The sequence below is a fragment of the Pteropus vampyrus genome, unplaced genomic scaffold, assembly GCF_000151845.1.
Source record: "Pteropus vampyrus isolate Shadow unplaced genomic scaffold, Pvam_2.0 Scaffold61, whole genome shotgun sequence".
Classification (NCBI taxonomy): Eukaryota; Metazoa; Chordata; class Mammalia; order Chiroptera; family Pteropodidae; genus Pteropus; species Pteropus vampyrus.
In genome coordinates, this window is record NW_011888842.1 from 7022179 (window position 1) to 7049164 (window position 26986).

Genomic DNA, 26986 nt, shown 5'->3' on the forward strand with positions numbered 1-26986 from the left:
GGCCTCCGCGCGCCGCCTCGGGATGCGCCCTGGAGGGACAAAGCGAGAGCCGGCGCTGGGGTGCGCTGCAAGCGGGAGGGCACCCCCCGCCGCCCTCCGGCAACTTGTGGGGCCACCTCGGACGGGGGAGCACCACGGGAGGACCATTTTCTCTCCCCGCGGCGGTCGTGCCGGGAGGGAAGTGCCCTCGCCGAGAAGTCCTGCCTCGCCTTTGCCGAGGTGGGCATTGTCTCCTGGGCAGTGCGATGCCCGGAGCGTGGGACAGAAGTGGCGCCTCCACCCCCTAGACCCATCCCCCTGCCTCTGGAGCCCTTACATGTCCGATGCAAAAGGCATTTTCTGCTGGGTTTTGCTAAGACCCACTGGTGAGGAAAAGGGTGAACATCTGGAAGGGAGGAGCAGGGGGCTGGGCCGCTTAGGGGCACATCTGCGCTAAGTAGGGCGCGTGCTCCGCTGGGGGCTGGGACGTGCAGAGCGGGCAGTGCCTGGTCCTGAGCTCAGGGGCATTGCCTGAGGCCAGAGAAGACGGGCCTTATCCTCTCCAGCCTGGCAACTGCTTCCCTCCCTTACCTCTGCACTCCCAGGGGTGTCTCCTGTTCCCTGTTTCCGTTTTCCTGGGCAAGCCAGGAGCAGGGTGTGGAAATTCCAGGGGGAGGTGGTTTGTGGGGCAGAGGAGGAGAGGGAGGAGGTGGTTCAGTCAGCCCAGAGAGTCGTGGGCAACGGAGCAGGCTTCAGCTCGCAAGGGCAAGCCATCCTGTGCACGTGCCGGGGGCCCAAGTCTCTCTGGGCCCAAGTCCCCCTCCTTGAGCCAGCCACGGCACCTTTTCACTTGGGCATAGGCACACTGATGGATTCCAGTACCAGTTAGAACATGCCCCTGCTCAGCTAGTGGAGGTGAAAGCTCGGGCAGGCACCCGAGCCTTTTCGGCATTCAGCTCTGACATCTCAGGCCCCTGGCATCTGCCTTCATAGGGCTGTGCCCCTGTGTATAATCTGCGAGTTGGCGAGAAGAGGAGGCATAGAACGACGATGTCTCTCTGCTCCCCCTTGGTTCTAGCAGGCAAAGGAGTACAAGTTACAGCCCAACTCCTGCCCGAGGTTGAGTGACTGTTTAACTAACCCCTAACATCTTCCCAGAGAGTAGCCCTGATAGAATTACTAGACCTTTAATTTCCACCAGTCCAGAGCTGCTCTCTAGTGCATCTCCACCGCTGCCTGCAGCTGCTTTCCTACACCAGCTGCCAAGCCCAGCCCGAGGCAGGACCCTCAGCCTTTCTCTGATGGCCGTGCTGCCCCAGGGGACCAGGCGTGCCCTGGCAGGCAGATGTAGCCAGGCCAGAGCTCAGCGCTGGGTGCAGCCACTGCGTCTTTGAAAATCTCGCTTCCCATCTTTGTTATTGTCTGGGCAGCAGGCCACCCGGTTTGCTGCCTTCCTCCCTCGGTCCGGCCCCGCCTCCGGCTTTCTCCCCCAGGAACATGCCCTTCTCTGCGCTTTCCTTGGCGGGGGTCAGGACCCTCTGCACCCGCATGCGGGGGCTTGTGTACGTACCCCATTTTGTGTGCATGTGTTGGTTGTCGGGGAGCAAGAGAGACAGCAGGCGGTCCAGCCTCCAAGTGTATCTGCCCTCCCGGGAGCAGACAGCGTGCATGCCATGTTTACCTCCCTCCAGTGGAGGGCCTGCACCGAGAAGCCGGTGAACGCTTGGTTGGCAACCCTGGCCGGAGGTTGGGGCATGGCTGAGATGACCTTGTGCAGGTCCTGCCCAGCTTGGCCTCAGGTCAGCCTTGCCATATGCTGAAGGGGTGCGGAGTAGGGGTTGGGAGGGAAACTATAAGCCCATTTCTAGAAACGTTGGTAAACGGTAGCAGTTAGAGCAGAACGACACTGGCAGTGGTGTGGAATTGTCTTATTAATTTTCTATAAACAAAATCTGGCTTGGTGGCTTCTCTGGCACAGGAAGAGAGCCCAGATTTCCCACGGACAGGCAGAGACTGAGTTTGAAATCGCCCAGCCTTGGAGCTGAAAGAGGCTTTGCTATGACTGGGGTCTCCTGATTTGCTGCTTTGCTTAGAAATAGATTCATCGGCTGCTGCTTGGATGGATGAGCAGATATTTCTGTGGGGTAGCCCCTGGAGTCATCTTGTTTGGAGTTGAGTGAGTAGAACCATCTGTTGTGACTCAACCCCCCCCTCCCCAAAGCTCATGGTCAAACCTGGGTGTGACGAAGTGCTTCCGCCTGCTCTGACTTGGTGTGGTTATGCTGTTGAAGGCTGGGAGGACAGAATGGCTGCCGTTGGCTTGGCTTAGCAGCGAGGAGGGGGTAAAATCCCCAGCTCCGTGGGACCCCCTCTGGGCTGCCATGCCTCTGGCTGGGGAGGGAGTAAGTGCAGAGATGCCAGCCTCAGTGAGGGGTGGAGATGGGAATGGGAAGGGGTGGGGGTTTCTAGCCCTGGTCCCCCTGTAGATAGCACAGGGCACTCGGGGGCGGCCACTTGGGTTCTGACTTTAGAGGAACCTGTCTGCGTTATGGCTGCTGAAGTAGCTTTGTTGCATGTGGTCGGCTGTGCTCTGCAAACTGCTGTGTAGGGGAAGTTATTTTTTGTGCTGGAATTCTCTCACTTGGAAACCAGTTGGTTCTGGGCTTCGTAGGAAAGGAGTCTGCGCCCGGTGTGGTGACGCTGAGGTCGACTGGTTGGGGGAGAGGGCCAGTGCCTGGTTATGAGGCTGGGGTCAGGCCAGCCAGAGCTTGGTGGGCACAATTGGGCTCTGGGGGGTCCCCAGGACCCCAGGACAGGTTTGAGCCTTTGTACTTATCCCTGTGGAGTGGCCTGGGGGAGGTTCCCAGCTGGTCTCCAAAATCTCTGGTCCCCTAGATACTCATTGCTGCTTTGGAGGTTTGGGAAATAAGCACCAAGGACAGTAATCATTTCTCCTGGATAACGAATGCTGCTCAGAGGCTTTCCAGGTGGAAGGGTGTGCTAGCAAAAGCATTTTCCTTCTGCAGGCTGGAAACGTTGCCTCTTCATTTACAAGGCTGTTTTAGTATGGGTAAAAGCAGTCCAGGATGTGGTGGTTCTGCCTTCCCAGGAGATAATGTCCAAGTCACTCATTTATTTATTAATGTTCCTGAATAGCTAGGAGGGTCAGCTGGCAATATTGTACTTTCTTCATCCCTTTTCTCTCTGATGCTGTTTCTAGGTGACTCTGGTCCTCCACACGTGCTAGGAGTATGTCCTCTCTGGCTCTCTACCTGTACCCCTGCTCCTGTAATTACTCTGAAGTGATCGTAACCCCCACCCCCGTCCCCACCTTCCCATTCTTCCCAGTCTTCCTGTGCAAAGCTTATCACGTAAATGTGGGCAACCCAGGTGCAGGGATGCAAGCCTGCTGTGAGCAGAGTTAGAGATGGATTACCCTCCCAGGGATTATGTGTGTTGCCCGGAGTTCCCACACCTGAAAGTTACTAATGGTGGGATTCCAGGCAGTGCCAGACTAGGGAGGGGAGATATTTGGTCGTGCCGGGGCGGGGGCCGGGGCGGGGGCCAGGGGGGAGCGCTTCCATGGACCCTTAATTGGCCCTGAGTAGATGGGAATCGATTTTGCCCCCTTGGGTGAGGCAGTCCCTGGAAGCGGGGGCGGGTGGGAGGAGGAAGCTTGATAGGGAGCAGGGAAAATGGAAGATGAGATCTGTTTCTCCGCCTTAGTTGTTGACAGTAGCTGTAGGAGGGGCTGGGTATCCAGGCCTGGCATTTCTTGCCCACTCTCCCTTCTGCCACCATAGATGGTGAGGACCTGGTCCTTCTCCACCTCCCCTGGGTGACCGTGCAGTTTAGACAGTCTCCGAGTGTAAACGGAAAGTAGGTGATCTTTGGATTTAAGCCAGGCATTCTTGGGGCAGGTCACTTAACCTTTCTGAGCCTCAGTTTTCACATCTGCCAAATGGGCCTTATGATAATGTTGGTGGAATCATTAATATTACTATATTTAGCATGTATTTAATGGGAAGTATCTGTCCTTCTCAGTGCTTTTTCCTTAGTAACTGACACCAGGTTTGCATATTTCTTAAATATTTCTAAAATTTTATTCTATAAGTAATAACATGCGAAAGAGGCTAGACTAACGTGTAGGTTTTCAGTAAGCGATAGTTAATATTGGTAGGGAAAAGTCACTTCATCTCAGTAAGCCTCAGTTTCTCATTGGGAATAAAAACAAGCAATCATGTGGTATGATTGTGAGGTTCAAGAGATACTAGATGTTGCTGTTCCTTGTAAGGTGAAAAGGGCTGTACAGAGGATCATTATTACACAAGAAACAGCAGGGCAGAGTGACCCTTGTTCCTGTCTGCAGCTGGGAAGGCAAACGCTTTCCTACATGTATTTTAAAAATCAGTTTCAAAAGGTACGTCTTATGTTGGATCATACTTGTTTTTAATCATTTAGGCTTTTAGGTTATCTAGTTTTTCTTTATTAAAAATGATGCTGGTGTTTAAATGCTTGATATTGCTCTTTGTCTCCCTCTCTGATTGTTTCCTTAGGATAAAGTCTTAGAAATGGAATTAAGTCAAAGACTATAAACAGTTTCCAGTTTTTGATAAAAATGCCCCAAAAGCCTGTCATAATTTACAATCCCCCAATGATTTTTGAGAGTGCTCACCTGTTTCCTCACACCCTTTAAAACATTGGGTGCCATCATTAAAACAATCTTTGTTATTTGAATAGGCAGGAAAAACCCCCAGCATTTTGCATTTCTTTTCTTGTTACTAATTGAATATTGTTTTCTGAGTTTAACGGCCAGTAGCGCTTTTTCTTTTTAGTCTTGTCTTTTCCTGTCTTTTGCCTTCTGAATGTTTTGACAAGCCCTTTGCAGGATTCTTGGTTGCTCTTTATGGCCTCCCTCTGCTGGAAAGGCCCCACGTAGGTGGGTCTTTGTTAAATGGGCCTCTGCTTTCCCAGAGGTATGGCAAGGAATTCATTAATTACCTGCAAAGAAGGCTTCCCAGCTCTCCCCTCTCTCCCTTCCCCTCCCCTCCTCTCCATAAGGGAATCAGATTTAATTCTTAATCCGATAATTATCATAAAGAGGCCTGGTATTTACACAGCACTTAGGTCTTCTGCCCTACCAGGTAGGTGGGCAGTGAAGGTGCTGTTAGATACAGGGAAACTGAGGCACGCTGTCAGTGGCATGGAGTTGAGACCATCACAGAAGCCAGGCCTTGGGACTAGGTCCCGACCCATCTTCAGCATTGTACTTGGTGCCCCGTGGGCACCTTTGGCGGCAGTGCTGACCAGGGCTGACCAGGGCCCCACACATGAGCACATGGTTCTGAGCCTCATCTCCAGAGAAGGAGGGGAAAGCCACAGAACACGACCCGGACTCAGAGAAGAACCAGTTTATTTTTTGCTTTCTCATTTTTATCACCCTCCTTTTAGATCTGCGGCTCCCTTGTGTATCTTCCAGAGATCCGAGCTGGGCAATATTTTTAGGAACGGTGGAAATTAGCTAGTGAGAATGCGATCAGCCCCAGGCTGGGGTTTCAGAGGCTGGAGAAGCCTGTCTTTGTACAAGCATCTGTAGGCGTGTGTGTGTGTCTGTGTGTGCACGTTTTCGTATGTCTTGCAAATGGGTACCTGTCCTCATGAGTGTGTGTGTGTTAAATGTAAATGACCTGTACATGCCTGTGCATCTGAAATGAGTAATCGCAGGTAAGGCATTTGGAACAGTACTTGGCACTTCATATTGGGTTGGACCCTGTGAAGTGGCTGTTTTTGGAGGTTGAATATGGACATGTGGTTCAGTCTAGTAAGTGATCGGTATGTGTTGTGTCTGTTTTCTTCTTATGCACATACATATGTGTACTCTGTTCCGTGTTTGAGCTGAGCTCTCATATGCATATCTGTGCAGTTTCTGTCTAGGTATGTGGCCACTGAGCTGGCCACTTATGTGAGCAAACTGCTCACCTTCTTGGGGAGAACCTTCCAGGGCTCAGTGTATACCGGGGCCATGACATGAGGACAGCAGCCCTCTTAATCCCTAGGGGCCAGCAGAGCCCAAGCCTGGGGTGCCAAAGAGCCTATCACATTCTCCCTGAGTAACCCTGCCCATGTCTAAGGATATGCAAATCGACTCTTTAATGGAATTCCTTTGCAAAATATTACTTGAAACAGAAAGTTAATTACCAGGTTCTAATTAATGGCTATTTTAGAAGGCCACAGAAGAGATCATAGGGAGACCAAAAACACCCAGCTCCCCTGACTGGCTAGGTGGCTCCTTCCCAGGTGGCAGAGCACACTTGCCTTCCCCACTGCTGAGGTGCCCGCCCACTCCCCTGTGGTGACTGGCTGTGAGTGAGTGAGAAAGCACCCTTTGCGTGAGGAGCCTCTGGTATTTAGTCTGTCCATCCATCTGTGAGGAGTGGTCTGGGCTGCATTCCCAGCCTCGGGTGGGGTGTGTGGGTAGCTGTGGATAAGTAAGCCTGGGCTGAAGTGAGGCCGTATCCACTGCACCCTACACCCTGGCCCTCTGAGGCCTCCAAGTAGCCAGGTGACATGTCCAAGGGCTAGGCTATGGCAGAGACAGCCACTGGCCACTCTACCATGAAACTCACCTCTTTCTTTTCCCTCCAGAGAGGCCTTTGGGCTGCTATCTATAGACCCCCTGGGTTGACCCCCACTCCTTACCCTGACCCCAATGCCTGAGGCAGCTTCCCGAAAGGCCAAATCTCCACCAGGAGCCAGCTCTCTCCTCCATGCTCCCCCTCAGTGCTCAGTGTGGAGTCACCTGCGATCATGCCTGCCCACCTACCTCAAAGGACAGGCTCAGAACCCAAGTAGTTTATCATGGAAATGACGTGACGTTTCCCCTTCCAGCCAGGAGTGCCAGGAAGGGTGGCCTCGCCTCCTGTCCCCTCCTGAGATAGAGGGCATCTCTGTCTTCTGTGGGCTTGTGTGGGTATGAGCTTGTGGGTGGGTACGCAGCGTCTCACACCTACCGGGGGCACAGCTTTGGCTGCTTACCGATCCCAGGGAGACCAGCTGGCGGCTCCCACAAAGACCTGCCTTCCAAATGCCAAGGAAGGTTCTTACAAGTGCGAGCCTGGGTGGGGCAGGAGTTGGCCCAGCCAGAGGTAGATTTGCATATTTCTCCTCATCAGATGCCTTGCGGGGTGAGTTACTCTTGTCACCGTGATCCTTCACCTCCCTATTCCAACGAGCAGCCCTCCATGAGAGGGGCCCCTTTTCCAGCCAGCTCTGGTCACCACCCAGTTAACCCTTGGGCTGTCACCTGCCTGTTGCCCTGTCCTTTCTCACACCCTCAAGGCCCTCGTCTGCAGTCTGGGCAGAGATGTAGACGCCACCCTTGTAGTGCAGGCCCTGAGTTAATGCGACGGTGTCGTGTAGGGGGTTTTCACATGAGGGCAGTGAATTAGTGCGGCGGCATCCTGTGCCCACTGACTAAGGGGAAGTTAATTTCATGCTCTGTCTTTTTGACATTCGTAATCAAAGCGCTGTATTGCAGCTGCAGACTGTTAGCATGTGAAGGATGTGTGAGCCTCAACAATCCTTGTTCCTGGTGAGGTGGGCGCTGATTAATAGATTGTTCACAGTCCTACCCGCTCTGCTCCTTATTCCCCTTCCTGCCTTCTTTCGCCCTTTCCAACTTCCCCAGATCTCATCAGCATGCTCAGTCCCGGAATTGAGTCTGACTGCAACCCTTCTCTTGACTTGGAAACTCAGAGGCTGGCCACCGAGTACAACTGACCAGCCCAGCCCGGGGAGGACCCATATGAAGAGGGATTGCCTCGGACACCTGATAAAATGCAGATTCTTGGGCCCAAGCCCAGACCTTCCGAATTAGACTCTCTGGTGGAGAAATGGTGTTTCCCCAAAGTCTGAGAACCACTGCCCAAAGTTTCTTTCGCAGAGGGGCAGGGATTGTGCCCTAGCTATGTACCAGCGACTCGCCTAGGCACTGCCCACGTTGTGTCCTTATTGATCCTCATGGTGACGGGGGTTTTTGATTCCCATTTCACAGATATAGAAACTGAAACTCCAAAAGGGGAACATGACTGGCTCAAAGTTACACTCTGAGGGACCCCATGCACAGGCAGTCCATTCCCCAGTTGGTACCCCACATCCCCTCATTAGCATACAGGCCCTTTTTCTGGTTGTGGTGCCTTTTGAAATCAAACTTCCATCCTGGAAGAGTGCCAGTAGCACCCTCTTGTGCTCACACGGGGCTCCCAAGGGTACTTGGAGCAGTTAGGGCACTTATGGCTGTGACCTGCATTTTACAGGTGAGGTGGGTGAGGCTCAGAGAGGTGAAGGGGGCAGATCTGGGTAACACCACCCCCACCGCCCTTGAGTGGCCACTCATGATGGGCCAGGCCCCACGCCTGATGCCTTTGTGCTTCTTCTTGTGTCGTCCTTACGACAGCATTATGAAGGTTTGGTGCTGTTACTGCCCTCATGTTACAGAGAAGATTGAGGCGCAGCTGACAGTTGCTCAAACTGGCCAGAGTCGTAGAGCTTGAAAGTGGCTGAGCTGGGACTCGAACTCAGGTGGTCTGGCCTTATGTAGGAAGCCCCGCCATCACCCACCGTTGCACGTGGCCTCTGTTCATCTGCTCTGTTTTACAGATGATGTGCCCTGTCAGTAATAACATCGATAAACTACCTGCTGTGCAGGAAGCACCTCCTGCGGGCTAGGCCTTGTGCGTTGTATGTGCCTCATCTCTACTTCTCCGACCACTCCCGTCTTATCTCTCTGCCCATTTACAGGTGACGAAACTTACCAGGGATTGCCCTCAGGATGGATGTAGAATCTAGGTCTCTGTGGATCCAAAGCCAGGACCTCTCAAGTGTAACAGCTGAGGAGATGAGCACTTCTTGGGGGCCAGGCCCTTTCTCAGCACATCGCTGAGAGGATCCCACTTCATCCTCACAAAAGCCTGTGTGCCACACACGGTCGTCATCCCTGGTTTACAACCAGGAAACGTGGGGCCCACAACTGGCACGGCAGACCTAGAATTCAAACCCAAGGAGCCTGGCTCCCAAGTCTGTGCTCTTAACTGCTGCACAGTACTGCCTTCTCCCTGTTTTTCAGATGAGGAAATGCGCTCCAACAGGTGAAAGCCACTTGTCCTGAGCCAGACAGCCGGTGAATGGCTGAGATGGGATTTGCACCTAGATCTTTCCAGAATGAACACGACAGCTACCAGTGGGAGTGGAGGAGTGTCCTGGGGCCACTCGGGGCTCTGCAGGAGGCTGTCGCGGGTGCTGAAGTACTGCAGCAGTAGGGGTGGCAGTGGAGGCGGGCCTTCCTCCTGGTTTCAGTGGGTGGGGTCCCCAGGATATGAGAGTAGGGCTGGCTGGCTGAGTGACCGCCCTCCGCATGTGCAGTCGATCAGTGATTATAAATTGTCTTTCTCTGTGAACTCCCGCAGGGTTCTAGTCCTGTAGGTCAGTGTGTAGGGGTCACTTTCATCATTGCCCAGGAAGGTAAAGGGAGAACAGCGATGATGGTGGACAGGCACTCCCCAGACCAGCTGTTGTCTGGACCTGTGAGAAATGAATCTGGTGCTGAGACCTCTAGCTAGACTGGCTGAGGGGGTGACTGGTCGTGCAGCCAGGCTCTTGGCTGACACAACCCTCTGTGGACCCGAGGTGGCACACTGTGCACGTGCATAACTGCTGGGCCTCGGGGAGGGAACTGGAAGTAGGTATAGGACAGTAGCAGTGCCGTGGCCAGGTATTCCGCCACGATCCCCATCCAGCCTGCCTGAGGTGGTCTTGTCCAGTTGCCCTGGGCACATGGAGTCCGTATTTTTGATGATAGTTGTTTATGAGAAAAGTGAAAACCAACTCCCAGGAAATTCAGAGTCAAGGGGTGATGGAGCTGGCAGGGGATTTACGAGCAGTCTGTCTAGAGTTTCTCAAACTCGGTTCCCCTTCGTTCCTGGAAATGAGACTAGGTGTCTTCCTCCACAGGCGTGTGACGGCATCCTCACTCTAGCGAATCGGTCGTTGATCTGGAACATTGAAGACCCTGAGAGGTCCTGCAGTCTCACGTCGTTTAATCCAGGGTTTCCTGTTCCCACCTATCCCCGCCCCCATCCCCCCCCCACGAGTGCAGCTGTTGACATCTGTGGAGCAGTAGTGTTCTGCAGAACATTCTTTGGTAAACACTAATTGGAAGCGTTACCTCTTCTTAGAAGCGTGCTTTCAAGAGAGAACTTTGGAAGTGTTCCATGCCTTTAGGACCTTCAGGGAAAGCCTGGAATGATGGTATCGCTGGCCCAGCAACAGGTGTGGGTCTGTTTTTTCAGAATCAGGCATCCCCAAGTCCTCAGAGCTGTTCTTCAGAGCAGCTACCAGCCCTCCTGTATATAGGGTGGGGCCTGGCTCTGGGCAGAGCCCTCTGTGGGGCCAGCGCCTAGGGGGTTTATTTCTCCTTTTGTGGACTGGGTGGTTCCCTTCTGGCACCCAGCAGCTTGGGCTCTGGGTGTCCCCATCCTTCCCCCACCCACTCCTGTAGAAGGCAGCAGTCAGGCAAAGGCTGCCCACTGATTTGCATAATTGCACTGTCCCCTGAATAATTAATAAAGATCTGTCCTTGCTGGGAGCAAAGTCTGCACCATTTATGGGTGGGTTTGCCGTTGGAGCTCTTCCAGGGAGCCGATGGTTCCTGGGCACCTCGGCCTTTCCTGGCATGAGCCCCCCAGAGAGAGGAGAGGACACTGGCGGGGAGGAGGTGTGTCCAGGTAGCATCATACTGGGCAGGGCTGGTGGTGCATGCTTGTTTCCTCCAGGATCCATAAATGGTCTCGAGCACACAGATGACTTGAGATTCTGTATTCTCCTGCTCCGTGTGGTCCCACAAGCTTTTCTTCTCTGAAATGTGATTACCTGTTGTAGAGACTTTTTGGGTAGCCTGGAGAAGCACTCCTGACCCTGGCGATAAGGACGGTGATGGGGCATTTTCAGGCAAGAGCAGGTAGCAGAGGCCTTTCTCTTCAGTCCCTCCAACTTTCTGGCCGTGTTAAGGTCAGGGATAGCCTGAGAGTGACTCCTGTTTGAAGTTTCTAAGTCCCTTTTTGTGTTGTTTCCTTGAAGGGAATTTGCCCTCTGGAGATAGGGGCTTGTCTCCCTGTCATGCTAGAACGGTAGGTTGAAGGCAGAGTCTGCTCCTGGCATATAGTTGATATTGGGGAAGATCTTATAGTCTCTTCAAGCCAGAGTGTACTTGAAAGGTCTCGCTCTCTTCTCTCTCTCCCCTAGTCATTGTCCAAAGCACCCATTGGAGTGTTTCTCAAACTGGATTCTACGGAATACCGCATAGGGAGGGATTCCGTAGTCCAAACAGTTCAGAGAAGCATCCAGCAAACCAAAGCAAGTGAGTTTCTTCAGTGCTTGACTCCTAGGAGGATTTAATGGGCTAATGCGCATCTGAGTGTAGGAGAGGATATATATGTAGGCTTCTCTGCTTCCCACCCACGTGGACTGTCCAGGGTCTGTTTGTACATCTCTAGTGATGGAGAGATGTCCAGGCCATTGCTGGACAGTGCCAGCTCTTGGAAACTCGTCCCTTTAATGAGCTTCCCTAGCCAGCATTTATGTGGCACTTTATCATTTACCACTTGGTCCTCATACCAGCTCAGGAAGTAGCAGGGCAGGGATGATCCCTTTTTACAGATAAGGAAACTGAAGCTCAAGGGGGTAATTATCTCACCCAAAGGCACAGAGATGATGGGTCTTCATCTCTGGATCTTCACTTCTTTCCCTTGGCCACCAAGAAACCATTTACTCCTTAGGTAAAGGTCAGTACGTTGGCTGGCATTGGTCCTTTGACAACGGGGACCTGTTGCTTCTACAGCCCCCATCCCAGCTTACTTGGAGTAAGTTTCTAGGAGTGGGAGGTAGGAGGTAAGCTAAAATTCTGTTTAATAGTATTCCCAGCTGTGGGGTCTAGTTTTGAAACCATACACAGATAATGGGCATAAAACGACCCCATGTCCCGCTCATCAGAGCCCTCGCTTTTAATACAGTAGGTGATGTTTGAAGTGCCCCAGAGCTGGGTAGGCACTTGGGCTGGTGGCGGTGGTTGGGAGATGGGGAGGGGGAGAGTGAGGGCAGCTGGTCTCCAGCTGCTGTGTCTTTCTGCAGGCCTTTCTGAGAGCCACTGCTCAGGCCTGGTAGATGGCCAAGGGCAGCCTGGGGTGAATATGTTTACAGCAGCTAGGCTTGGAGGCTGCCTCAGGCCAAGGGGTGACTTCAGGACCTAGACCAGCTGTTTGATGTCTCAGGAGTCTCCTTGGGTGACACCATGAAAGAGACTGCATTGTCCCCAGGTGATGAGTCCACATACAGGAGCAAGCCACATAGGGGTACCTCGAAGAACAGAATTCTTCTGCTGACATGTGGACCTGGGTCTGGATCTGGCTCTCGAATTTCCTGTGTGATCTAGGACAAGCCACCTAATTTCTGAACCTCAGTCTCCTCATCTTTAAAATGAGTGTGAAAATGGTGCCTGCCTCCTAGGGCTCTGCAGTCTGCATGGGGTCATGTATGTCACAATCTTTTTTGGTCACAGTCATTTTTATCACATCGTCTCGTGCACACACACTCTCTCTCACATTTATACATATGATGCTTTTGAGCTTCTGTTTGAGACCGCAGAATCCTGCCAGCACCTCCAGCCCAGACTTTGCAGGGTCCACCCCATCACGTACCAGGAGACAGCCCAAGACAGGCATGAAAAGCTGTGTGTGCGGACATTTCTCCCACTTAGAAAATCAATATTCTGTGGTCTGCCTAATTGCTCTGTTGCTGCTAAATGAGTCATTATGGGGGCAAAATAGCAAATGCATCGTGAGATTAATGGGAGGAAATAGTTGGCAAATGACTGGTGTGCTTCCGAAACTCTGAGAAGGTGTTACTCCGAGAAATCTGGAGAGCCACGCAAGGCCAAGGCCCCAGGAGCAGCTGTTGACGTCGAAAGGCTCCAGAGGGGCCGGCTGATCTGGGAGGGCACCGATTTGACTGTTAGTAGGGGCCGAACGTGGGAGTTCCTGAGGCAAGGTTGGAGCCAGCGATGGGACAGGGAACTCTGATGGCCCGGTCCCGAGGAGAGGGAATTCTGTTGAGTCAGGGCCTGTTAGGTGCATGGTGCCAGCTTACAGGGTGCAGTGTTGAGCAAAACCAGCCAGGCCCCTCCCCTCATGGAGGAGACAGGCTGCAGTGACTTGTCCCACGGGTAATGCGTAATTGCAGTTGAGACAGCAGGAGGGTTTGGCACGTGGGATGGTGGGGAGAGCTTCCCCAAGGAAGAGAGGTCTGCTGAGCTCTGCAGGAAGCGCCTTCTGGGCAGACGAACGGGCTTGTGCAGACCCAGTGTGTCCGTCCAGGAGCGTGGGGCTCCTGTGATCTTAACCTACACAGCAGTACTAGGAAGTGGATTTTTCCTCATTTACAGGTGAGGAAACCCAAACCGAAGATGGTTCAGAGACTTGCCCAAGAGCATATACCTTTTAGAGGGCAGAGTCTGGATTTAAACCCAGGCCTGTGGAACTCCAAGCCCAGGTGCATGCCCACCTGCTCCGGGGAGCTGGCTGTGGCACCTGTCACCCTGCTGGAGTCTCTGCAGCCAGTGCCAGGGATCTCACTCCTTCAGGGTAGGGCTCTGCGGGGTGCAGCCTGAGAATCTCCTGAGCTGGGGCAGCACGGGCTCCAGAGGGGGCCTCCACCAACCCAAAGCCGAGCCTGTCTGCCTCGCTGGGGTTTTGCTTCCTCTTAACAGCAACGTGAGTCGGGTAATTTTCTGATGATCAGAACACAAGTCAACTAACGACTCTTTGAAAGAACTCTGTAAATAGCACACGTCTCCCCCAGTAAAGTGAGTTGATTTATTATTCCCCGCCGTACATCCCTGTTGGCCTGTCATTGGTGTGGCCGGCCTACCCATGGTGCCTACCAGCTGCCTACAGAGGTGAGTAGAGGGGTGGTCAGCTGAAGGTGCTTAGAGACCTATGGACTCCCCAGGGTTTTAGGAAGTTCAGCAGCTGATGGGGAGAGGCCAAGCATTCCTGTGGACACTGGGAAGGGGGCACTGAGGGGCATCAGAGGTCATCTCATCTTGTCTTGGTGCCTGGATATAGCTGAGCATCATGGTGCCATGGGAACCTGGCTGAAAGATTCTAGAGCCCCACCCAGGGGAGTCTGATTTGCAGGTCTAGGGTCGGCCCCAGTCTGTATTCACAACAAGCCCCTGGATGATTCTGAGACTCATTCAAGTATCGAGACCTCCAGCCAGCCGTTCTGGATTCTCCCCTTTCTGGAAGGGTCCCATGCCTCTGAGGGATGCTGGTGGGGTGCCAGATTATCAGGCTGCAGAGTAATGTTGGGGCAGATGTACCATTGCTTGCTCCAGCTTAGGGAACCAGGATTCACAGGTGGGCAGCTGAACTCCAGACAAGGCAGGAACTCGGCCTGGGGTGCTGTGCTACTGCTGTTGGCTGAAAGCCAGTTTCAGCTCAAACTGTGATTGGACTGGCTCTTCCCTGCCCCTCTTCAAATAAAAACCGCAGCCCCCTGTCGAGTAGCTGAGTGTTTATTTGGTCTGGTTGAAGAGCCCTAGCTGAGGGCCCTTTGTCCTGCTCAGATTCCACTTCCAAAAGAAATCTGCTTAGTTCTTCAGATAAACAGCGGGGCATCTCCAGTGGGGTTCCAGGCAGGTCTGGGGCTGGCCCTGAAGGTATAGAGGGGATCCAGCCCTGCCCCGGCACTTCAGTGTGCTCCCAGAGGGGGAACAGCAGTGGCATCCTGGAGTTGGTGCCCCGAGGTCAGCCTTTTGGTGTTGCTCCTGCTTCTCGGGGAGCCAGTGCCTCATTGAGATGGAAAGCCAGGCAGGTTAGACACACTCAGAGGGTGTTTCAGGGTCATCACAACAGTTCTGACTCTGGGTACCAAATCTTGGGTCTCTTCATAGGTAGTCCCTGTCCCTCCGTGGTGGCAGACTCAGGCCACATGAGCCTAGGCAGACGTGAAGCAGAAGGAGCCAGGTCAAGGCTTATGCCTCACTTTTTCCTCCACCTGGGCCGCGGATGGATTCCAGAGTCTTAATTTCTCAGTTTCTCCCTGAATTTGGGCACCCTGGGCACCTGCCTGTTTTCACAGGTGCTCAATTGTTTGCAGGCAGATAATGGGTGGTTCCTTGAGCTTGGTTCCATGGCTCCCACCGTGGTGTTTGGCCAACCTGGGGAACTTAGGCTGCTCAGCAGAAAGCCTGGTGACTCATCACCGTGTGTTTCTGATTTGTCATCCCTGTTTTCTCTCTGTCCTAGGCCAAGGTGGCTGTTTAGCTATTGTGTTCCTTCCATAAATATCTGTAGCCTCTAATGGTTAGCAGTGGGTGGGACTCTGTCTCCTTTGCCTCCAGCAACTACTGGGAAGTTTCAGTGAAGGCCAGTCTCATGCCGGGCTCTGCCCTGTGCACGCACCTTTTAGGAAGCTCTCAGGCAGCCCCAAGGCCTCTCCTGAGCCGGGGTGGCCCCCCACTTTGTCTTCCCGCCCTGGGGAAGCACCTTGCTCCATCACCACTCCCAGGTGATGCCCGTTTCTCAACCTCTTCATTGGCTTAGGGGCCAGAGTCTTCCGTTGAGTGGTAGGGCTTGGGGCACACAGAGTTCTGGACCCCAAGAGGCCACTTGTGAAGGGTTGGCTCGCCGAGCTTGCCTAAATCTTAGGGCTGGTTCAGACAGGATGGCGATGCCCTATGGTCTTTTCGTCTGGTCACATTTGAAACCACTCGTTGCACCAGTGGGAGCACATTTCTAAATGAGAGGGAATATTAAATGGGAGGGAAAAGTGTTTAACGGGCTTGCTGTGGCTACCCCCATGTGGGGGTCCTGACTAGGGGCGCCTGCGAATCAGGCCTTGGGCGGAGTCACTTAAGTTTCACACGTGATTATCACACTGGTAGTCATTTCCTCAATGTTTCAGTGTGGCTGGCATACGACTTTCAATACTCTGGGCTTTCTGAACTGGACGTCACCTTGTCACCTTGCCTCTCCAGATGCGGTCACTTCTCCCTACCCAGAGTTATTCTAGCTGCCGCGTCTGGCCCTGCCCCATGGCAGCCACGTGCTGGGCACTGAGAGGAGGCCAGGGCGAGTCCAGTCAGGGTCCTGCCTGCCTCACACCACCCTCCTCTCAGCCACACCACCCCGAAAGCTCTCTTCCTTCTCTCTCCCGTCCTGTCCCGTGGGCTGCCTGCTGCTGCAGGTCCAGGCCCCTCGTGGGAGGAGCAGGTACCTCTTAATAATAGTGAGCGTGCTTCAAGATGAGCCTAGGTTGTCCGAACTCCTGGCCCAAAAGCCTCAAGCCCCCAGCCGTGGTTCCCGTTTGGTCTGTGTTGTGACAAGGAGCTTGTTTCTGACATGGGAGGCGAGCCCATGCTTTCTGTTTGAATGGCTTTTCGTGCCAGTGGCCCAGGCCCTAACATTTTGTGTTAAGGTTTTGGAAGGGCCAGGAGCTGGCCCGCCGAGCTAGTGGCCCACCCAGAGCAACCAGTTCTAAATCACTCTGCCGGTGAAGGCAGAATCTCGGGGCTGCCCTGGCAACAGCTCCGCGCGCCAGCCTGTCGGTGTGGCCGCTGACAGCCGCAGCTCCTGACTGGCTGCCCTCTGCCGGCTCCCTCCCCCGCTTGCTCAGGCGCACTCTTACGAGCCGCTCCCTGCGTCCGTCAGGCAGATCATGCAAAGGAAGTGCAAGGCTGGGGGCCTCGACTCCGTGTCAGCTTGGCACACTCCGTGTGTGGGCAGGGTCACCTCGTGGGATTTTGTCAACACTTGCCTGGGTTGGGTGCCCTTCCAGATCAGGCTGCAGGGAAAAAACAGTCTGGCTTCTGAGGTCTTAACGAGTCTCAGGAGTCCGCAGACTCTCATCCTCACTGCCTCCCCACTCCCCTGAGCCCCTGTGCCCTCCTCACCCCTGTTTACTCACACAGAGGCAGCCAGCAGTGCCTGGGTTCAAATCCCAGCTCCACCACTCATCAGCTCTGTGACTTGGGGAACTTAACTCTCTAAAACGGGGATAATAGCAATTTCTATCTCAAAGCATGGTTGAGAGGAATAAATGAGATTTGTAGCTAAATGCTTAGCAAAGCGCCTTGAGATATGTACAGTGGCACTTGAGGTGGATCTGTCTCCTGTCGTTCCCTCTATCTGGAACGCTGCCTCCTCTTCCCTCTGCTCTTCCTACTTTGATCTGACCTGCCTTTCAAGTCCTAGCTCCTCCTGCCCCGATCCCCGTCACAATCCCCCGTCACAATCCCGGGCAGACTTCCCTTTGCTCCATGTTTTCTGTGCCGGTTTTCTGTGTTTCGTTATTGGGTCTGCTCCCCGGTATCAGCCTGAGGGTGCTGGCTGGGGTCTCTTGAGCCTCGGGTAGAACAAGGCAGTGTCTGCCTCCTTCCCAGCCCTCCAGAACCTCCAGTGAACAGATGCCCTCCCCCTCCAATGAGAGTGGTGCCCCATTCATGAATCTCCCATTCATAGGGCCTTAGAGTGAGAAGTCGCGGAGATTCATTCACAGGAGGGAGGCTGAGGCCAAGAGTGAGGGATGTACACTGGGATGAGCAAGGAGCTGCGGGCCTCGCCCACTTCATTCTGTGCTTCGCTTGGGGTGGGCAGGAGTTGAGGCTGCTCTCCAGGAATCAGGGAGGGCTTCGCAGAGTGGCACGAGTTGAGGCTTGAAAGAGGATGAGTTCATCAGATGGCAAAGCGGGGAGAAGGGCAGTTAGGCAGCGGGAGCCCCATGAGTGAGCCCATGCTCCAAGGCTCAGAACCGTGCTGTCCTTTTGAGACATGAGACCACTTTGGGAGGCAGGAAAGGGCTTGGGGCATTGGGGTGGGAAGGAGAGTAGTTCAGCTGGGCAAAAGCAGGTCAGAAGAGCTGGAGACAGAGGGGCGAGCGTGTGTTGGGTTGGATTAGGCGGAGGACGGGCACGAAGATGACACCCTCCATGCCACACGCTTTGTCTCCTAAGTGCTCACAGCAGCCTGGGAGATGGGTGAACCAGGCGCTGAGAGTTTTGGTAACTTGACCCAGGTCTCACAGGCTCGTAGGGCGCACAGTGAGAATGAGGACCCTGTGCAGTGTGACTCCAGGCTCTGCGGACCACTGCCTGTTGGGGATAGGGTGGCGTCACCTCTCTAGGGGTGGGGCCCATGAGTCTGGATTATTTTCACTACTCCCCAAGCAGGTGTGGGGGCCACGAACAGAATGTGTATAAAAGGTACGGCACAGGGTCTGGCCACACAGATGTTGGGTCACTGTCAGCTCTCCAGCACGCACGCCCAGATGTGCACGGCACAGATGTGCATGTGCACGCGGGCGCCTTCACAGAACTGGGGTGTTCCCCAAGCCTGACAACTCTGTTTAAACCAGGCTGTTGGAAAATGGGTGGAGGGGTGGGCAGCCTGCAGCCGAGCAGCCCAAACTCCGGCCTCTGCTGCCCAGCAGCCAAGAGGTGGGGCCCTTAACAGACCTGGGTCTGTCGACCCTGCCTTAAGGAGCCCAGGAGCCCCCTGGGGGTCTCCCAGCATTCCGATCCTTACTTCCTGGCAGTTCTCACAGTGTGACAGTTGTGTCTGTGCCCCACTGAAGAACAGACCTCCTGTGCACAGCGCCCAGGCCTCCGTTCTGGGCCTCCGGCGCCTTGCACACAGCCTGGCACAGAGCAGGGACCCAAAGGTGTTTTCGCTGTGAATGGTACATTGAGCCCCAACTGCACGTGGGCGCTGCGCCAGGCACTGGAATAATTAACTTTGGCATGGCACTTCATGACTGACAAAGCTCCTCCAGGTCCCATTAGGAGGTCGATTGTTGGATCAGGTATTTATTTCCTTGTTTTCCAAATAAGGAAACTGAAGCTCTGAGAGAGGAGGCATGTAGCCTGAGGTCACAGCACCAGCCAGCCAGGAGCAGAGCCAGACTGGGCCCGTCCTCTGAGCCGGTGCCCGCTCTGGGTGGGGGCTGTCAGCTGTCCCCCTCCCACCAGCCTTCACTGTGCGCCAGCACCGAGGACCAGAGATGGCACTCGCAGGCCCACAGAGGCCCCGTATCCGGGAAGCAGGGCCCCTGGGGCTCGCCCTCATTGCTCCACCCCCGCAGGAGCAGGGCCTCCTCTGCCACTGCCGAAGACCTGGCTGCCGGGGATAGTGACTGCGGTTAGGGTGAGTCCGAGGCAGGAGAACAAAGAGAACCCTTCCTGCCAATGTGACCCTGACCTTGAAAACCCAGAAAAAGGGAAGAGTTGGCTACTGTCTTCAAAGCGGGCAGGCCGCCTGCAGGCGGGCGTCTGGGAAGCCTCGGCGTTGTCAGTTCTTGGTGTGAATTTCTCCTTTTCAGTTTAACAAAAGTCCTGGGGATCGAAAGCGGGGAGATGGCAGGAGCCCTGCTCTTGCTTTGCCTGGCCTCCAGAAGACACAACCACTGAAGCAAAGACCAGAGACCGACGTGACACAGCCCCGAAGGCCAAGCCCAGTGTCCTGCTGCAGGTGTGCCCCACTGTGGGAGGGGGGACCCATGACTGAGGATACTGTCCTGTCCCTGTTTGGGGTCTTGCAAAGAAGCGGACAGCAATCAGGAGACCCTGGGCACGGTGAGGCATTGCGTCTTTTTTGTCCCTATTGTGTGCCGGGTGCAGACTGTGTCCCTGGGAGATGTAGGTCTTGTCCTGTGTCCTGCCAGCTGCCACACAGGAACCACTGTGAGGCAGTTACAGAAGTGGCAACCCGGAGAGTGCGTGTCCTGCTAAGGGAGGCAGCAGCCACCAAGCCATGGCACTGCGTCTTTGGATGTGTAAGAGAAAGCAGAAATCTAAGAGTTTTCGGTGACATTTTCAAATTTCACATCTTTAAATGTTGGCAATTGATTCAAAACTTAAAAATGTCAGACTCTGTGTGGGCTAAACAAACCATGCATGTTGACCAAATACAGCCCATCCTCTTTAGTTAGAAACCTTTCTCATAGGTTGGATAAAACCCAGGTGGGCAGAGGGGAGTAGGCAAGGTCTCCTGGTGAGGGAGCCACCTGCGCAAAGGTGTGGCTGTGGGAATCTGCATGAAGGTTTTCGGGACAGTCGGGACTGGAGCAAAGGGGACTGGCACAGCAGGACAGATGGGGCCACGCCCTGTCGTGGAAGCCACGCATGCCTTGCTGAGGGACTGACTCTAGTTGGTGTGAAATGCTGCCCTGGACAAACCAGATCGACGCTGAGCCTGCTGCAGCTGTGTCCCCTGCTCCTAGCCAGGGTTTCTGCCCAGCGTTGGCACAGTGAAGGAGAAGCTTTGGTTGGGAAGCACTCAGGGAGGAAAGGTCAAAAGTATTTAAGAGAGATGTATGGGACACACGATATCCTGATCCTTAGCCAAGGTGTGACTTCACGGCTTTGGGGGCTATCCGTCCACCTGTGTGTCCGTGACATGCATGGCCTCCCCCTGCCCTTTGCATTTGCTCTGCTGCTGCCTGTGCAGCTCCTTGGGCATGGAAGTTCTGAACCCTCAGAAGGCGGCTCACTCCCTGTCTTCCTGCCTGGCAGGGGTCCTTTTTCCCAGGGTTTGAACTGTTCTGGCCAAAGCCTTTCTGCGTGTCTTCCTGTTGGGGCATCATTTTTCTTTAATTCTCCACCCTACCTACCACTCCCTCCATAATCCAGATTTGAGTTTCTCTCTAAATGATCACCTGGCATAAACAGCCCTTCAGATTGTCCTGGCGTTGTGTCTAGCAAACTTTCATTGAGCACCACCTGCGTGTGCAGGGCCTTGGGCCAGAAATACGCAGGTGACTGAAGCCCAGGGTGGCCAGGGACTGATGGAGGGGACAGACAACATGGACAGCAGCAGGGTCTGCACAAAGGGGGGTGGGCAGGGCGGTCAGAGAGAAAGTGGGGTGAGGTAAGTCTGCAATCCCCTGGCTGGTTTCCCAGCCCTGCCTCCTCCCACGCTCGCTCTCCGGCCTGGCCAGCCGGCCGACCTGGGTAGAGACCAGGCAGAAGAAACAAGATGTAAGGCAGGCGCCTGGACTTCCAGAGAGAAGGGGCCAACACTGGCCAAATGCTCTTTCATTCACTTTATTTTTAAGTCTTCTTTTCAACATAAAAGTCACTAAGAGTACAAGCACCGAGTACCAAATTCTAGCCACAAAGAGAAGTGGAAAGCAAAGAGTGGAATTTCTCCTTCCACCTTATCACTGACTGGTGGTTGGGAGTTTTTTCTACAGATTTTCTGTGGCTTATTAAAAAAATGATCTGCGTCTGTGTGCATGAGAACGTGTTGTCCAGCTTAATCTAACCTCGCTGAAGAGCGGAGGGGAAGACGGGCTGTTCTGGCCCAGACCCGCGGTGGGGAGGGGGCGTGTCGCTGCAGGCCCCCTCCTCCCAGCAGTCGCCCCCTTCAGCCCCCCGGGGGTGGGGGTGTGCACCAGAGAGGTGAGAGGGGGAAGGAGACAGTCTGGGTGGCTGTCTCAGGGTTTCTCATGCAGACAGGACTCCCCAGGGGACCCTCGAGATTGAGTTATTTCTGTTTTTGCTCACCTGTGCTCAGCCCTGGGGACAGGGACAGGAATCGGCTACGGTCCCTGCCTGCCTGGAGGAGCTCCCGGTCTGGAGTGGGAGAGGTGCTTGTCTCTGCCTGGGGGCTCTCACTGGGTCAGCTGCCTCTGGGACTGGTGCCGCAGAGGCCCCGGAGCCTGGCCCTGAGGGGGGCCTGCAGGGCAGCCAGGCCCAGGCGAGAATGTTTGCCTGGGCTCTGGGAACCTCTTGGAGGAGGTGGAATTAGTGAGGATTCGAAGGAGCTTTTCTCAGCCCTAGTCCATCGTCTGATGGGGCTTGACATACCACCCTGTCCGCAAGTGAGAAACTGGATAGGAAGAACTCAGAAATCTGTGAGATGCAGACACTGGTGCTGTTGTTTTGTTTGGCGTCTGACGGTTTCCCAGTGGAGGCCAGTGTGGGTGGAGACACACAGCTGGTTCAGGACCAGGCCCTGCCCGGGGGGAAAGGAGGGCACGTGGAGGAGATCTGGCCGCTGAGGCCGTGGAGCCCAGTCTGGCGCTGCCTGTCACCGCCTCAGAAACCTTGAGCAAGGAACCTGGTTCTCTGTAAACCAGGGTGATGAGGTCTGCCTGCTGGTCTTTCAGCTTTGGGACCGGCGGGGTCCTCCCAGTGTCAGGGGCGATGAGGATATTGGTGGTGATGAGCATAGGGACAAGGAGAACGAATACCGAGGGTTCAGTTGTGCCAGGCACCATGCTACGTGCTTCGTGGACTGCCACCACTGCCGCAGAATCCAAACTCTGTCACCTCCCACCTAGACCCTGCAGCCCATCCCTAGGCTGGGCTCCCTTCCAACTTTGCCTGCCTTGCTGATCTTAACTGCCCCCGCTTGTCCCTGTCCCCTGCCCCTCGTCCCTGTCTGTCCCGTCTCTCAGGTGCTTCACATCAGGATCTTGGCCCTTGTTGTTTCCTCTTCCTGGATCACTCTTTGCCCCGATGTCTGTGACCTGTGTCCTCACTCCATCCAGCCACGCTGTCCCGCACAGCCTCCCCACCCCCCCAGTTCGGCCCTATCCGGGTTTCCTCCCAGCATTTACAGTCACCTAATATTATCGTACATCTACTTGTGTCTTCCCACACTCGACTGAGCCTCAGGGGAGCAGGAAATTGATGTCTTGTTTCCTAATGTGTCTTTGGCCTCTAAAATAGGGCCTGACACACGGCTGGTGAATGAACAAATCAGCATCTTTAATCTTACCCCATGAGGCAGGCACATTGCCACCTGCATTGCACAGATGAGGGTGGTAAGCCCAGAGAGACGGATTGACCAGCTCATGGTCACACAGTCGGAACAAGGCAGAGCCAGACATTGAGGCTGGCGTCTGTAGCACAGAGCCCTGTCTTAGCCAGGAGATGTCCCCACCTCCCCAGAACCTAGGCGGGCCCGCCCTTCGGGAAAGGCCCAGAATGTGAGGGTCTGAAATGTGGGTGGGATTGTACCTCGACGTGGGGCCAAGGATGGAGTGAGAAAAAAACTAGGGGGGATCTGAGAGGGCCAGGGGCAGGTGGGGGACAGTAGCGAGGGTTAGGACAGAGAGCCTTTGCAAGGGGATCCCCGAGAACAGTATCCCTCTGGGGCACCACTGCTCCCCAGAGACCAACTGTGTCACTGGACTCCAGACTCCTTGTGCTGGCTCTGGCTCCTGGCACCGGCTCCTGGCACCGTCTGTGTCCCAGAGGAGCTCGGGGAGGAGAAACACATAGTGGGGGTGGGGTGTGTGTGCGTGCGTGCGCGTGCGCGCCTAGCCATGCTGTTTGCCTTGTCACGGCTTCTTAATCAGCCTATTTCTGGGAGTGATGACGTCACCTCTGATTCTTGACATAGCCATTGTCAGGCGTCTGTGGGAGGACTGGGGCTAGCACCATCCATGTTTCCCTAATTTGTCAGGCCAGTGTCCCCTAACCTGACCCGCGTCAGGGGTTTACGGTCAGGTCTACTTCCAGGAGCCTCCCCTTCCAGTGATGACCCTGAGCTGGCCTCATTGTCCCTGGGGAGCCCAGCGCAACAAACTCCAGCCAGCCAGGGCATACTGTGTTGAGGGGAAGGGGCAAGCACACCCAGGCTCCGCCCTCAAAGGTCCCCTCTGGCTGTTGGAGGAGGCAGATGGGTCACCAGACCCTGTGGTTGAGGGGCTGGTGGGTGTGTGGAGTAGGTGGTCCGGCCCCTGGAGGTGACAGCTGGTGGGAGGGTTCCCTGCTGGCAGGCCTGGCAGTTGTGTGCTGCTGCCTGCGTCTGGTTATGTGTTTGGCCCCGGGCGAGGGTGGCGAGAAGGTGGACAGGGTTTGGACCTGATCCTTAAGGTGACTGGAAGTGGGAAGAATTTTAATAGGAAGTGGGAACTGGTCAGATCAGGGATTTTAGAAGCAGCCCTCTGGCCGTGTGTGAGAGTGGGGGCAGGAGGGCTTCCGGGAGGAGGCGGAGGAAGCTGGCCATTCAGGGCCAGACCCTGTTTTCCCCTTAGTCTTCTAGAGGAAGGGTCTCCTCTCCTGGCCCCTCCCTGATACTTCCAGAAGCTGCAGTCCTCACCCCTGAAATGCTGGCAGAGTAGGGAAGGGAGGTGATGGGGAGTAGAAGTTTAGGGTGCTCTCTGAAAAATATTGTGGCTGGACTTGGGCAGTTCTGGAAGGCTCCAGAGCCTCCGTTCCAGAAAGCACATCTCCATTCCAGGTTTATTTACAGCCTTGCCTGAAAGCAGGCAAGGATGACCGACCCCTGGCAGGGTGTGGTGCTGTGAGGGGTAATACATCCTGTCACACTCGTGGTCAAGACGCTTGTTACCCACAGCGACTCCCCACCTGGGGGTTTCCTAGGCCCCACTCGGAGCAGAGCCATTAACAGCTCAGGCCCCTTAAGCTGAATCCCAGCTCTACTACTTCCTAGCTCTGTGGCCTTGAGCTGATACCTAACCTGTCTGATCTTCAGTTTCCACGTCTGTTAATGGGGACAATGATTGTACCTCCTTCCCAGGATATTTGTGAGGATTGTTTTTTTAAAGGGGGTGGGGCTTAGCAAAGTGTCCAGATTGAGGAGGTGCCTGAGTTGTGTCAGAGGTGGCCTAGGGGGACTGGCAAGGGGGAGGGCCATTATCTTCACCATCATTATCAAGGCTCCCTTAGGTTTCCAAGAGCCAGAGGTGGGGAGGGGTGATGGGAAGCCTGGTTGAAAGAGCAAAGAAGTCTGGGTCCTAGCTCCACCATTCCCCGACCTCAGGTAAGTCATTCATCTCTCCCAGCCTCAATTTCTGGGGCCCAGGAAGGAGTGAGAAAAGCAAACACTTCATTTTGCTCAGGTGGTGGTCTGAGGCAGCAGGGGGCGGGTGAGGGGCTAACATATCTGTTAAGACTTCTATTTTCATTTCCTCCAAAACTGAGAATCAGCAAGCATCTGTCAGGGAAGTGCTTTGAAAGGGGCCCTTCCCAAGCTGAGGATGGCCAAGTTCTCCCACAGAGGATGGTCTACTCTCTCCCTTGTCCCCAAGCCAGCACCCATCTTTTTAAATGTGTCTTCACTGTTGCAGCTGTTCAGCATTGTCTTTTGGGTAAGAAAACAGTTGGGCAAACATTTCTTGAGCATCTTTTGTCTCCTTGGGTCTGTGTTGGGCCGAGGAGGTACAGGCATGTTTAAGATACTGCCACAGCTGTTAAGGGGAAGGAAGATTGTTGAATTGTCTTGTGTTTAAAGATCTGAATGCAGAAGCAGCTAGCCTGGGGCGAGAAGCCTTGCCTGTAGGACTCTGGGCAAATTATAGGACTGCTTTGAGCCTCAGTGTCTTCAGCTTAAAACCCAGGTCAGTCTCTGATGATCCCTTCCTGTTCAAAGGCTCTGGGATCGATTTTGGATTATTAACATTCTCTGTCCTCTCCAGGTCGACAGAGGCCTGTGCTAAGTGCAGTGTCAGGGCAGAACCAGGAGAGCAGACTCCAGGGGCAGTAGATGGACCTTAGTTTCAATCCAGTTCTCCAGCCTACTATTTCTGTGACTTTAAGCACCTTTCTTCCTTAAATCTCTTTGAGCCTGGGTTCTTACCAATGTGAGTATTATGGTATGCCTGGTGGGGTATGCCCTGGCGCCCAGGGAACTCACTGGTCATATTAATGCTACTGAGAATGTCTTTCCAAATGTCTTTTCAAAGCACTTCCCTGACAGATGCTTGCTGATTCTCAGCGTCTGCTCCATGTGGAGAACACACCCCAGGCCCTCCCGCTGTCTTCCCGGGTCCACAGAGCAGAGGGCAGCCAGTTTGTGGGGGCCTCCAGCCCAGCCTCCTGGGAAAAGAGGCTAGGAAGGCCGAAGAGCCATAGGATGGGCCCCCACAAACAATTCCAGGTTGGCGGTTGGGGGTGGGGAGGAGGGGCAGGGGCTCATGTGGTTTAAAACCTTCTTGATTTGAATATGTACTCATTTAGAATTGTGTCTCACTTTATTGAGAAAGTGTTTGCTAACGAAACCAACAGTGTAAACAAGATTTGGGGAGGGCCGAGCAGCCAAGGGAGAGAGATTATTTAAACACACTTCAAAGAACACCCTTTTCTAACATCTAAGCCACACCATTTGCATGCCTAACGATTGTGCTGATTATAGGTGGCCTCATCTGTTGACGTCGAGTTTGCCTGGTTGTGCCACCTCGTTGTAATCACCCAGCCAGGATTCCCTGGCACGCTTTTCACTAAAGAGAACAATAACAATAATAATAGTGCCTGTCACGTTTTGATCCCTTGCAATGTGCCAGGCATCCTACCAGGCACTTGACAGTCATCATCTCGTTTAACCTCAGGGCAGTTCTGTGTCCCAAAGATTCTTCTCTCCCGTGTACAGAGGATGAGACTGAGGTGTAGAGAGGTCAAGTGACTGCCCTGGGCTCACAGCCATGGAGCTGGCCTTTGGGGAATGACCTGAGGCCTGGCTGACTTGCACACGATTTCTGCTCTGCGGTGCTGGTGCTGCTTCTCGGGGAGACTTGATACAGCTTCGCTTTGTCTCCTGAAGCTTTCTCTTTCTTCGTTGGTCCTCTCAGAAACCCCCTTTTTGCTGAAGAGGAAGCTGAGACCCTAATAGGGAGTTGAGGGCAGTGCAGGAGGTGAGATGGGGGACCCCTAATTTCTCGATAAAACGTCCCCACCCACCTTCCCACAGTGGAGGGAGCTACCCCTCCTTTTCCTCCCCGAAGTCTTGAGAGGTCCCGCTTCTCCCTCTCAAGCAGGGCTGGGCTCTACCTCCTGGCCAGAGGACAGCATCAGGCAATAAACAGGTGTGAGGACACCACATCATCAGTGGCTTTCCATGCATTGTCATTAAATTGGGGGTGCACATGAGTGGCTCGTATGCACATGTAGCCCGCAGGCAGGTTTCATGTGGTCTGAGAAGGTGGAGAG

At 54.3% G+C, this 26986-nt stretch overlaps 1 protein-coding gene across 3 annotated transcripts in view; it reads left to right on the plus strand.

Moving 5' to 3' along the window:
- Positions 1-26986, plus strand: part of DAB2IP (DAB2 interacting protein) — a 117728-nt gene that overhangs the window by 41232 nt on the left and 49510 nt on the right. The window contains exon 1 of one of the 3 annotated variants that reach the window (XM_011361000.2): positions 347-365. The exons of 1 other annotated variant lie outside the window; for it this stretch is intronic. The gene's annotated coding sequence lies outside the window, so the exon portion shown is untranslated. Of the gene's footprint in view, positions 1-346; positions 366-2135; positions 2156-26986 lie in introns of those variants that run through there. One more of the 3 variants, XM_011360998.2, reaches the window with a different exon arrangement.